The 13,139-nt window shown below is 46.1% G+C and overlaps 1 pseudogene; it reads right to left on the bottom strand.

Moving 5' to 3' along the window:
* Window positions 1-9,984: 9,984 nt before the first annotated feature.
* Window positions 9,985-10,815, bottom strand: LOC142586291 (ubiquitin-conjugating enzyme E2 Z pseudogene; annotated as a pseudogene).
* Between the last annotated feature and the right edge of the window lie 2,324 nt (window positions 10,816-13,139).

Genomic DNA, 13,139 nt, shown 5'->3' with positions numbered 1-13,139 from the left:
ACAGCGATACCAAGGTAAGGCGCGTGGGCACAGTACGGCTACAAATATATAAGCGATAATAGCTAATGTTATAACTGGTTTTAGTTACGCGCGAGTTTTAGCAAGCGCGACTCCCTATGATAGCAGAATTGAAGGACGTTTCACGTCAGAACGGGCCGATTTAAAGTAGCATATCAAATTTTGTTTTACAGGCACAGTACGTCAAATGTTGGACAGTAATAAACAGACTAGGAATTAAGTGGACGCTTTCTCTGCAGTTCGGCAAACACCTGCCATCGAGCAGCTTTCCCTTGCAATGCGCTCGTTAATGTCGACAAGGCAATTAGGCATGCGAGGCCGTCGCACGGTGTACAAGCACCACGTCGCCGACCGCAATAAAGACGCCCGCGATAGAGACAACCTCAGCGACGTACTGCCACTCAAGCTCGGGCTCTTAAAGCCTGCTCGATGGAAGCTTAATTTGCGCTGACTCGAAAGGCTCCGAACTGTGGCGCGAGCCCGCAGTGACAGTAAAATGGCCGCCACCGCTGTAGGTTTCTGCATAAATAATCGCAGTCACCAGAGCGACCTAGTAATTAATGCAAGATATAAGCTGAGGCTATCAGTCACAATCACGGAGAAACATTCGCAGCGGAGCTCGGCGCTGCTTTGTCAGATGAAAAAAAATAATAAAAAATAAGCGTTACGTTTCAGCGCCAGTTGCATGCACAGTATAGTGAACTTGTATAGTGCACTTGTATAGTACACAGTATATTGTGCATTGCAAAAATTAAATTATGGGGTTTTACGTGCCAAAACCCCTTTTTGATTATGAGGCACGCCGTAGTGGAGGACTCCGGAAATTTTGACCACCTGGGGTTCTTTAACGTGCACCTAAATCTAAGTACACGGGTGTTTTCGCATTTCGCCCCCATCGAAATGCGGCCGCCGTGGCCGGGATTCGATCCCGCGACCTCGTGCTCAGCAGCCTAACACCATAGCGACTGAGCAACCACGGCGGGTATATTGCGCATTGCACTGGCATGCGCAGTATGCATTCGTTTTCAAAGAAGCATTATATTTTGCTGCATGCAGTAGAGTTTCATTACAAAGTAAGGCCGAAAACCAAGCCTATAGCAACCCTAAAAACTGCATAGCGCCTTACTTTTCGTTAGCGCTCCTTGCGGTGCGTAAGGGTTCCCTGCATTCTGCCCGGCACTAGAACCTGTAGGCGTGAAATTTTGAATAATAACGGCAGCGTATATGGGGGATACTGCGGAACAACTCAACCGCTCTTTGCTCTGTTGAAGCGTTGGCCCTTGCCACGCCCAAGCCGCGCATGTAGTACACTAGGCGACGCAACAAAATACACGGTGTAGCGACCGTGAGCAGACCGCTTCGCCGTGCCGTCGATGACAGCGGATCGCGGTCGCGGGAAACTCGTGCAGGCACGCGCGCGCGCACGCGCTAATGAACACGTTGTCCGCATTTTTAAGCAGCACCCCGGGCCTCGTCGTGCACACGACGCGTTCGCGGTGGCCGGCGAGACCCCCACGCAATCCGTTTAATGCGGACGGGAATGCGGTGGCTTCGTGGCTGTTAACTCGCTGCCGGACCGGGGCGCCTTTGTTTCAAACAGTCAGGCCCGCTGTCTGTTCCCGCGTTCAGTCGTCGTGTGTAGACGACCGTATACGTTCTCTGAGATGACCGTATTATTCTATAATGTGCCCACAAACGTGGCCATGCATGCCATGGTAACGGTACCCGACCGAAAACCAGGTTATTTTTTTCAGTGATAATTTCGATACGCCAAGCGAGAAAGTAAATAAATATATACAATGGAAAGTCTGCCATCAGCGCTGCAAGATATCGAGCTGCTGATCACGGTAACGGGAACTCCCACTCGCGCCACAGGCTTAACAACGCGGCTTCTTTACAGAAAACGACTTGCGACGTCGTATAGTGGCAGGCTGGACACAATTGATTTTATAATATCCTGCTAATTCAGAAGGCCGTTTATTATTCGTCTAACCCCTTCGTTATTTGATCGTTGTTTGTTATTCTCACCCGCGGTGGTTGCTTAATGGCTGTGGTGTTGGGTTGCTAAACACGAGGTCGCGGGATCGAATCCCTGCCACAGCGGCTGCATTTCGATGGGGACGAAATGTGAACGCACTCGCGTAGTTAGATTTAGGTGTACTTTAAAGAACCCCAGGTGGTCTACATTTCCAGAGTCGCCCGCTACGGTGTGCCACATAATCAGATCGAGGTTTTGACACGTAAAACCCCATATAAGTTTATTCGTTATTCTCAGGCATTGTGTGCACAACTGTTCACGCTTAGTGCGTCAAAAGCGAAAGCACTGCCGAAAATGCTTACAATCAAAACGACCCGCATACGCCTTCGAACCTTTCTAACTGGACGTGTCCTGCAAGGTTGAATAATACGTGTAAAATGTTTTAGTAAATAAGTTGGAAGGTAGACCGCTGAATGTTTGCTCATGTTGTCAAAATGCCTATCGTGCAGCAGGTTCACTTTTTTCATTGTTTTTCAAAGTGTCGTACATCGGCCATTATTTTCGAGTGGCTGGGTAGGTTCTTTTCAAGTATTCCAGACAGGAAATAGTTGGCCTCATATCTGACGCTCTTGCAGAGAGTTCTCACTTGCAGTCCACATTCTGTAGATTTGAGAAAATTAAATGAGGAAATGAAATTTCTTCACCCGTTCTGCAGCTGCACACGTCTTTCCATAATTCTGAAGGTGCAAGAAGTACGGTGAAACCAAGCCTACAATGGATAGACGTAATTGGCAACTGAAGGGGCTATAGCTTCATGCTCATATTGTTTTTATTGCGAGGACATTGTGCAGAAAAGTCACCGGCCTCCGTGACGTCGACGCAAAATGCCCGGCGAGCCGATCACGGAGGCCCCATCAAGGAGTGTGGTGTAAGGCAATAATTTCAGCGAGCGCTCAATCGGTCAGGCGTAATATTTTCCGGATACAGTATTCTTGCCGGGAAATCAGTCGTTCCGGAGTTGAAGTACTCACCCGTAACGGCGGCTATATTGAAAAGCCGCAGTTTCGTCCGAAAGGCGAAGCATCGATTGTGATAGTAAAGTAGTAGGTTGTTACACGAATTAAGGATAGTAGCTTTATCAACCGCATCAACTTGGAAGCATTCACTTACTAACCTAATTAACAAGCATGGTGTCAGTGCACGCATGAACCAATGAACACATCACACTCGATGACCGCGGATACTCGATGTCAAAACGCTGGCGTGAGCGAGCGGTCACTTCGCTAGCAGCAGCTAGCGAAGTGACCGTGCTGTGCATCGCTTCAACGCAAACAGCGGTGAGAATACAGCACGCACAAAGGTATGAGCCGTATGCAGATCGCTTTCAAGATACGGCGCGCGCGACCGCGCGCCGCCGCGCAAAGTACGCATTGCTGGCGCAGTATTCATTCATTCATTCATTCATTCAGAATTTATTTAAGACAACGAAAAGGTTGTCCAGGGTGACGTGGCAAAAGGCATACTTTGCCTGACGAGGCCACGCCACCCGGATGACAGGCGGCACCACAGGCTACAAAAATCAAGAAAGAGCATTACATAATAGAACACACATTCAATATTTTTTACACAATACATAAGACATCCTTACAAAACACAGGCTTTCGGCGGAAAAACAAACAGCATACTTCAAAACACAATTCAACCATAGCAGTATTTACAAAACACACTAGTGATAGGTATACGTTCAGTTTTCACCTTTAAGGTTCATTTATGAGCATTGCTTTAATTAACATTTTGTATTTACGTATAGAGGGAGTGTTGCGTACAGTATCCAGAATAATAGGGTATTGATTAATTAAGTCAGGAATTTGCCATCCTAACCTCTGAAAACCGTAATTAGTGCGTACACGAGGTGTTTCCATACATTGTTTCCTAAGTTCGTATGTGCTAAGTTTAGTGTGATAGGTGGTTTCGAAGGTTATTTTGTCTAGTTTGTACTGGCGTAATATTTCCAGACATAATTTGTATGTGTGCAGTTTACTTATTTCTAGTATTCCATAAGACCTAAACAAGGGCCAGCAGCTGCGCAATAACTGTATTTTCCCAATAGCTCGTAACGCCCGCTTTTGAATTGCAAAGAGGGAATCTCGATTTGTTTGTGTCGTCGTTAACCATACAAGGGAACAGTAGCTTAAACGGGAATGTATTAATGAATAGTATATTTGCCGCTTTATGGACGCCGGGAGATATCTCAATTTGTTTAAAATGCCAACCGCCCGACAAAGATCACTTCGAAGCTGATCAACATGCGAATTCCAAGAGAGATTTTCTTGAAACAGAACACCTAGAAAACGAATTTGCGAGCACTGTTTCAACTGAGTGTTTTCAAAGTTTAAGTTTAGGTTGTCAGGAGCTTTTACACCTTTTGCTCTGAAGAGAATGTATTTGGTCTTACTAGCATTTAATTGCATCTTGTTTAGTTTTAACCATGTACTCAAGCCGGTCAACCAATAGTTAGCCTTTCTTTCGAGCGCGTAGGGGTCAATACCTGAGAAAAAGACATTAGTGTCATCAGCGTACAACACTAGGTTTTCGCTGCCTGGTATATTCACAATATCATTCAGGTATAAAATAAAGAGTACAGGTCCGAGAATAGATCCCTGAGGCACACCATATTTTATTGTTTTTACGTGTGAGGCTGCAGCATTTATGACAGTAAATTGCTCTCTTGACGTTAAATAGCTCTCAATTAAGGTCAACGACACGCCACGGAATCCGTAAAGTGGAAGCTTTCTTATTAGAACATCGTGCTGAACACAGTCGAATGCCTTTCTGAAGTCGAGGAAAATTCCCAGGGTGTGTGCCTTTTCTTCAATATTGTTTAGAATTTTTTCCTTTATCCCAAGGAGTGCGGTTTCGGCTGATCTATCTTTCCTAAAGCCAAATTGCTCATCGGCTATAATATTTTGCGCGGTGAGAAAACGGACGAATCTTTTGTTTATAACCTGTTCGGCTACCTTTGCAAATACTGGTAGTACTGATATAGGCCTATAATTTGTTAGTTCGTTCGCTGGGCCACCCTTGTGCACAACAGTCACTTTGGCCAGTTTCATTTTCTGCGGAAAAACGCCTGTAGATAAAATAATGTTGCAAATGTGAGAGAGCGGACAACTGATTATTTCACCTACAGCCTTTAGAGGTTTCGGTTTAATTTCATCTGCTCCTGGAGCACAGCCATTTTTTAGTGTCAGAATAATATCTAGCACTTCACGTTCGTCAGTGGGTGCTAAAAACAATGTGTTTGCAGCGTTTGATGCAATGAACTGCTCGCACGGTAAATCAACTGAATTCCCATCGCATGATCCGACTGCAATGAAATGGTCATTAAATAAATTTGCGACTTCGTTGTCAGTCATAGCATCGTTTTGATATGGGACCTTTTTGTGCTGGAAATTTTTCGAGAGTACCTCCCTCACGGTTTGCCACATTAGCCGTGAGTTACCCGTAATGTCTGCAAACTTTGTTATGTAGTATTCAAATCTTGATTTTCTAATATCTGCATTTAATTTGTTTCGAACTTTTTTAAACAGTGTAAAGTCATTTTCATGCTTGGTATTCAGGAATTTTTCAAACAGCCTGTTTTTTTGTTTGATTCTCATATGCAGTTCATGAGTGATCCAAGGCTTCCTTATCTTTTTTCGTTTTACCCATGGCTCGAGGGGAAAACACTTCTCGTATGCAGCCATAAAGCAGGAAAGAAAAGCCTCGTACGCTTTATTTGCATCTGTTTCCATTAAAATGGAGTCCCACCTTTGATTTGAGAGAAGATATTTGAATTTGCTGATATTTTTTTCAGAGTAATGGCGGATAAAAACTGGTTGCTTATTTGAATTAGGCCTTTTGTGAGGTAAAATGCAGTAGATTGGCAAATGGTCACTTAAATCGCACTTCAATACACCCGATTTGACAACGTCAGGCGGAAAGCTTGTAATGCAAAGGTCTAAAATACTTTGAGAGGTAGGAGTAATCCTAGTTGGCATATCTATTAAGTTACAGCACGCGTATGACACAAACAGCTCTTGTAGGCGCGAATAGCCGGAGGTATCTGATAAAACATTGAGATTAAAATCGCCAACAAAAGCACACTGTAGTTTTAACTCAAGACTTAGTTCAAACAGTTCTTCCATACAGTTCAAGAAATGGTTCAAGGATCCAGATGGCGGGCGATAAAACACTCCTAGCAGGATGTCATAAAGTTGTACAACGACACATTCAATGTTTTCATTTATAATATTATATTCTGTGAGTGCATTGTACTTGAAGTGTGAGCGAATATACATCGCACTACCACCACCACGTTTGAAAGCGCGACATACAGATATGCAGTCGTAACCATCAAGAAAAGCACACTCATCATCAGAGGAAAACCACGTTTCAGTGAAACAAAGAATGTCAAAAGAATAGTTAAGGTCATTTAGGAATAGGTCTACCTCATCAAGTTTAGTTTTTAAGCTCCTAGCGTTAAGATGAAACAAAGAAAGTGTGTCTTTTTTTAAGAAAGCAGGTTCACAAGGAAGGTCAAAACATGAGTGCATCATCTTGCACTAAAGAACACAAAGAACGCCCACATCGTGGGTGCTACAAGAGCACGTTACTGCAAGTTGATAAAATCTTGCTCACTGCGAATGACGAAAGCGGGGTCGCCGGTCTGCTTCCGCAGCAGAATTTTTCCGTTAGCATGCCAAACGTATGCGTAGCCATTCTTTTTTGCCCATTCTTTTGTCGAGGTTAGCAATGTGCGGGAGAGCCGCGTGATATTTTCGCAGATAAACAAGCTTTTCTCTTTTTGCAGCAAATGTCTGTTTGCCAGCCAAGTGTCACGGTCCTCTTGCCTCAAAAAGCGAGTGATAATAGCTGGCGTTTTGTCGGCCTTCGCTGGCAGCCTATGCACGGCAGCTATATCCTTCCTTGTTACATGCGGTACATTCAGTTTGGTAGCCACTTCGTTTATCTTTTCTAGTAGGTCCTCATCGACGGACTCAGAGACGCCATGTATTTCAAGATTTAAGCGGCGACTTCGCCACTCTAAGCTTTCGACTTCACGCTTTAGGTGAGCAATTTCATTTGCCGAGTCCGCCTTCTCAAGTTTGTCTACACGCTGGCAAAGTTCTTTGGTGTTTTTTTCTTGATCAGTCAGCCGGTTTTGAAATTCGTCAAACTTATCTGAGATAAGCTGCACTGAGGCTTCTAATTCATTAATTCTTTTGGGCAAGGTTTGGAGAGCGTCAAGTTTAGCCTCAATTTTGAGCAAACGTGTTAACACTTCCTTTTCTGCACTAAGCTTCTCACTTCCATCTTCCACAGTGTGGCCATGTTTGCATGTATTGCACTTCCAGTTTTTTTTCACACGTTTTGTTTGCCACACCTCTTCGGTTATACCAGAAGAGTCGCCAAAATGAAAACTAAACTTACATTCACAGCAGCTGGCAGAGGGCACATTTTCAGGCACAAGCGAGCGGCATGTACAACATCTCGACATGTCGTGCGGTGCAAAGGCAAATACACTTCAGGAAAACAATGTACTCGTGGCAGCAGCGGCAGGGTCGGCAACAAAAAAAGAGTCTAATCCTTATTAGTAAAGACGACCAACCTGTAAATATACAAAGTAGATTTCACTTGTCGTGCGTGCCGGTGGCTGCCGCTGCTGCCAAATGCGGGGAGACGCCCCTTCGGTCCTTGCTTGTTCGTCAGTTGTCGCTGGCGTCGGTGATGCAGGTGGCGATTTGCCTTCCCCAGAACTGTCTCGCTTCCACAGCGAAGGAAAAAAACTTCGGGCGACGATCGGTTTTCAGTTGCACCAGCGCAGCCGGAGCTGCTCTCGGCGGCCAGGAACTTTGGTCCACAGGCGAAGGACGCTGTAAATATACAAAGTAGATTTCACTTGTCGTGCGTGCCGGTGGCTGCCGCTGCTGCCAAATGCGGGGAGACGCCCCTTCGGTCCTTGCTTGTTCGTCAGTTGTCGCTGGCGTCGGTGATGCAGGTGGCGATTTGCCTTCCCCAGAACTGTCTCGCTTCCACAGCGAAGGAAAAAAACTTCGGGCGACGATCGGTTTTCAGTTGCACCAGCGCAGCCGGAGCTGCTCTCGGCGGCCAGGAACTTTGGTCCACAGGCGAAGGACGCTGTAAATATACAAAGTAGATTTCACTTGTCGTGCGTGCCGGTGGCTGCCGCTGCTGCCAAATGCGGGGAGACGCCCCTTCGGTCCTTGCTTGTTCGTCAGTTGTCGCTGGCGTCGGTGATGCAGGTGGCGATTTGCCTTCCCCAGAACTGTCTCGCTTCCACAGCGAAGGAAAAAAACTTCGGGCGACGATCGGTTTTCAGTTGCACCAGCGCAGCCGGAGCTGCTCTCGGCGGCCAGGAACTTTGGTCCACAGGCGAAGGACGCTGTAAATATACAGAGTAGATTTCACTTGTCGTGCGTGCCGGTGGCTGCCGCTGCTGCCAAATGCCGCCCCCCCCCAATTGCCGCCCCCCCCCCGTGTAAAAGCCGCCCCCCCCCCAATTCCCTCTTATGTTGCTTTTCCACTTTCCTCCGTTTCGCGCGCGAGATTGAGCCGTGATCGTCAGTTCCTCTAACGACCGGTCGCGAAATGCGCAGTTGCTGCCGGAGCCCAACGCCGCCTTCCTCCCTCCCATGCCCCCCCCCCCTACCGGCCTTTCGCGCGACGAAAGACGGCGCGTTTCCTCTCCGCCTTCCTCCCTCGCGCGCCAGATCGAGCTGCAATCATCGGCTCCCCTCGCGTCCTTTCACTCGCATATACAGCATACGGCGCGCCGACGGTGTTATCGCCCTTGCTCTTTATACAGAACATCACGGCGACGGCGACGGTAAAAATGCGCCTGGGGTGTCTGTATTCTTGATATCGCAATAAAATGAAATACCGTAAAGCATTTTGGGATTACTGCGACGGGTACCGGCGGCGGCGGACAGTCGAATGATTGGGTGAGAAGCCCACAACAAACATCGCTGTTAAATCATCATCATCATCAGCCTGGTTACGCCCACTGCAGGGCAAAGGCCTCTCCCATACTTCCCCAACAACCCCGGTCATGTACTAATTGTGGCGATACCGTCCCTGCAAACTTCTTAATCTCATCCGCCCACCTAACTTTCTGCCGCCCCCTGCCAGGCTTCCCTTCCCTTGGAATCCAGTCCGTAACCCTTAATGACCATCGGTTATCTTCCCTTCTCATTACATGTCCTGCCCATGCCCATTTCTTTTTTTTTCTTTTCTTTCTTTTTTTTTCTACCTCTACGCGGTGGCGTAGGGGTAGAACACCCGCCTCGCGTGCAAGAGGTCCGTGGTTCGAATCCCGGTGCCGGCAATTTTCCACCGGATTAAAAAAAAAATCCGCGTGTTGATAAAATTGCATAAAAAGGCCTGGAGTGTGGCCTGATCCCGGTGACCAGAACCGGTAACGCACTCCCTCACCAGAGCAGGATTGGCCACCCTGGTGCAGTACTTGGCCACAACCTCCTATATGAACGCTGTTAAATAGAAGAAAACAAATAAAAAAAGTTGTGAAATTATTCTACCACGCCTGTCCAGAAAGTGAGCCCACTATGGGCATGCGTTACAATCATTCAGAAAAACAACAACAACAAAGGAGGTGTACGGACGACAACATGTCCCTGCGTTCATAATCGAATATCTTTAAACATTCATGTATGGTTATGTTATTTCGCCGAGCATGGAAAAGTGAGATATCTGCAAGAGCATCCAATATCTCCAGTAACGAAAGATCAAATGTTCGTCAAATCCTTTAATTTTGTCGAAAGAAGATTTCGTCAGCAACGAGTCCTGTTTCCCCGTCATAATTTCTTCCGTATATCGCAGAGACGCTCGTCTCGCAACGCCCCACTAAACCACCAGGTTTGTTACATGGCTTCCTGCGCGCGAACGGTGACCAAGCCCCTCACCAGACACTACTGGTTTCCATTTAAAAACGCACACTTTCTTTGTTTCTGCACTTTCGCCTTCAGGTCCTGAAGCCGTGTCAACAGCGCATCGTGCTGATAGACACCGTCAGCGAAGCTAATCGGGTCTTGCATTTTGGTGCCAGTCAGATGCAGGTGGTTCCTGACAGCTGCTTCGTACCTGTCGTAAAACTCGAGGAACAACTCCAGCACTTTCTCCCGAAGCACTGCCGGATGCGAAGAGTTGTCCTCCAGGCAGCTTTCCACCACGTCGCACACTGCTACTCTAACAACCTCGTGGCACACGAAGACTTTGTATTTGCTGGCGGCTTCCTGGTGCATTCCTTTGGTGACGTAAGGCTCGTTGTAGTAGGGGTCGTCGGTGAGCAGCGACTGGATGGAAACGAGTAGGCTGCCTATCGACTGGGCCGGGCTCCAGTACGGCCCGCTAAATGTGCCGAGAATGCTGAGAGACACCTCACCGTCCGGGTATAGGTTCGGGTGTAACTGCACACGGCCGGCGTCTGTGGTCAGGAAACGCACTCTGGGCGGCACGATCGGATACTCGTTTGGACACACGATGCGGAATCGCATAAACGCACCCTCGTACGGCGTGTCGGAAGGTCCCACCACCAGGGCGTTGATCCGGGTAACGTCGTTCTCCTCCGGCGCGATGTAGATTAATGGCGGCGGGTCGTCCATGATGTCCACAATGTCCCGCCTGACCCTAATGATGTACATCGAAGAGTCGTCGTGGTCGCGTTTGAATGGCACTGGAACCCTTCGGATTACCGCCGACGATTCCCGCGACGCTCTGGCTGGACTTGGTTGGCTGGCCATCCTCGCCGTATTCGTGTGGCCGCTTCAAAGGTCCTGTCAAAGATTATGACAAGCGGCCCAGGGCAACGAACAACCCTGATGGTATGGTATGGTATGGTATTCCTTATGCGATGGCGCACACCCACTGTGGGGGATTGGCCAAGATTTGGATGAAATTAGGCTATCTTTATTAAAAAACTGAAAATGGTAAAGCTAACTGGAGGAAATGAACAAAAATAAAATGTTTAAGAATTCAAGAAAATCTCTTTGTAGCAATTATAAAATCCTCCACGGTTGAGCAAATATCCCTGTGGCACTGTCCAAGAGAGGAGGCTCCTAGAGAAAGGATATTTATAATTGAAAAGCTCAAACCAAGCTGTGTAAATCTTGATTCTAGATTTTTTCTTAAAGAAGTGAAACGGCGGCAGAATATGAAAAAATGATCTATTGTTTCATCTTCTCCACAGACTGGGCACAGAGGGGAGGGCACCAGACCTGCCCTGTGACGATAGAAGTTTAATTTTGGTATTCGACAACGTAATAGGGTAAAGATGACTTCAGTTTTTCTGGTGTGAAAGGAATTTTTAGGCCAAGGGAATAGGAGGTGTCGATATTCTGAAAAATTTGCTACAGCTGGGTTCAAGAAGTCTTGAGTAATTGTATATCTCCTGAATCTAGTAGTCGTCAGGTAAGCTATTGTAGGAAGTAATGGTAATACAGGGCCACTGAGGGCCGCTCTCGCGAGACTGTCAGCCATTTCATTCATGACTAATCCTTTATGTCCAGGCACCCAAAGCAATCTAATTAAATTTATGTGGGCAGGCACTAGAAAATGAAATGTACGTAAAAGGTTAGTGACACCATTTGCTGTGAGCGAGGAACATAAGGATAAAGAATCTGTTATAATTACTACCGCCGATGTTGACTGATTTAGTTTGCGTAAGGCTAGGACTACAGCCAGAAATTCAGCCAAAAATACGGAATAAAAGTCCGGAATCCTGATTGCAAATGACCAGTTTAGAGAGGGAGAGAAAATGCCAATTCCAGATTTTTCTTCACACTGTGAGGCGTCTGTCGCAATGACCGTACTTATAGCTAAACTCAATAAATGATCCTGTAATAAGCCGTTTAATATATTATAAGGGAGATGTTTTGCATTATTTGGGTAGATGTCATCAAATATAATTTCTAGGTTCTCTCGCACATCACAAATAGGCGGTACCTCCCAGAGACGTACATTTAAGGGATTTATCAATGTTTGTACGAAGACGACCTGTGGTGTATGAAAACGATGCCAGTGTACTCCGAAGAAAAGTGCAGGCTGAGAAATGAATATGTATTTCAATCTTCTAATAGGGGATTCATACAATTTCAAGACTGTTTGCACCGTCAGTAACCGAAATCTACACAATATTGAAGGCAACCTGACTTCTTGGTGTAATATGTTATTGGCAACATATTTCGGTAATCCGCAACACAGTCGTATGGCTTCCCGCTCAAGTAGAACAAGGGGACGTAATTTATAAGCTGGGGCACCAGAAAATAAAACACATCCAAATTCTAAAATGGGCCGCACATACATCTTGTATATCATTAAAAGTGGATCTCTCCGCATTCCGGACCGACTATTGCACAGCTTACGTAGCATACCAACTGCTCGTACTCCTTTTTTAACGATATGGTCAATATGGCCGAGCCAGTTGAGGGAACCGTCATATACTACACCTAAGTATTTCACCGACTCCACTTGAGGTATAGTCTCGAGGCGATAGGATATCGATATATTAACGGGATTGTTAAGAGGGAAAACCAATATCGAGGATTTTCTAACGTTAAGTGAAAGGCGAATTTTGTTTAACCAGGTTTCTATGGCGTTGAGGTAGTTTTGCAGTCGATAATATAGAGAGTGAATATCACTGTCTGATGCGAAGAAAGCAATGTCATCCGCGTATACGTATGTTTGTACATCTTGATGAAGAGGAATGGAACACATCAGAATATTAAATAGTAATGGTGAAGTGACAGCTCCTTGAGGAACACCTCGTGATTGATTATATATACTCGAGGAAACGCCTCTCAGACTGCAGTAAAATGTTCTTCCATTTAAAAATTCACTAATCCAGTTTGAAAAATAATTTGGAATCTCTATATTTCGCAATATATCTAATAAAATTAAGTGTTCTACACTGTCGTAGGCTTTGGAAATGTCTAATGTCACAAGGGCACATATTTTCCTCTGTCGCCGTGCTAATTTTATTCTACTTTCTAGGTCCACGTGAGCATGCCAAATTGAACACGATGGTCGGAATGATGGCACGCCTTCTTCGTCTTCCTCTGTCGGGGGA

This window comes from Dermacentor variabilis, chromosome 6, assembly GCF_050947875.1.
Source record: "Dermacentor variabilis isolate Ectoservices chromosome 6, ASM5094787v1, whole genome shotgun sequence".
NCBI classification, from domain to species: Eukaryota; Metazoa; Arthropoda; class Arachnida; order Ixodida; family Ixodidae; genus Dermacentor; species Dermacentor variabilis.
The sequence above is the reverse complement of the archived record's forward strand: the minus strand, read 5'-3'. Positions and strand labels throughout refer to the sequence as shown.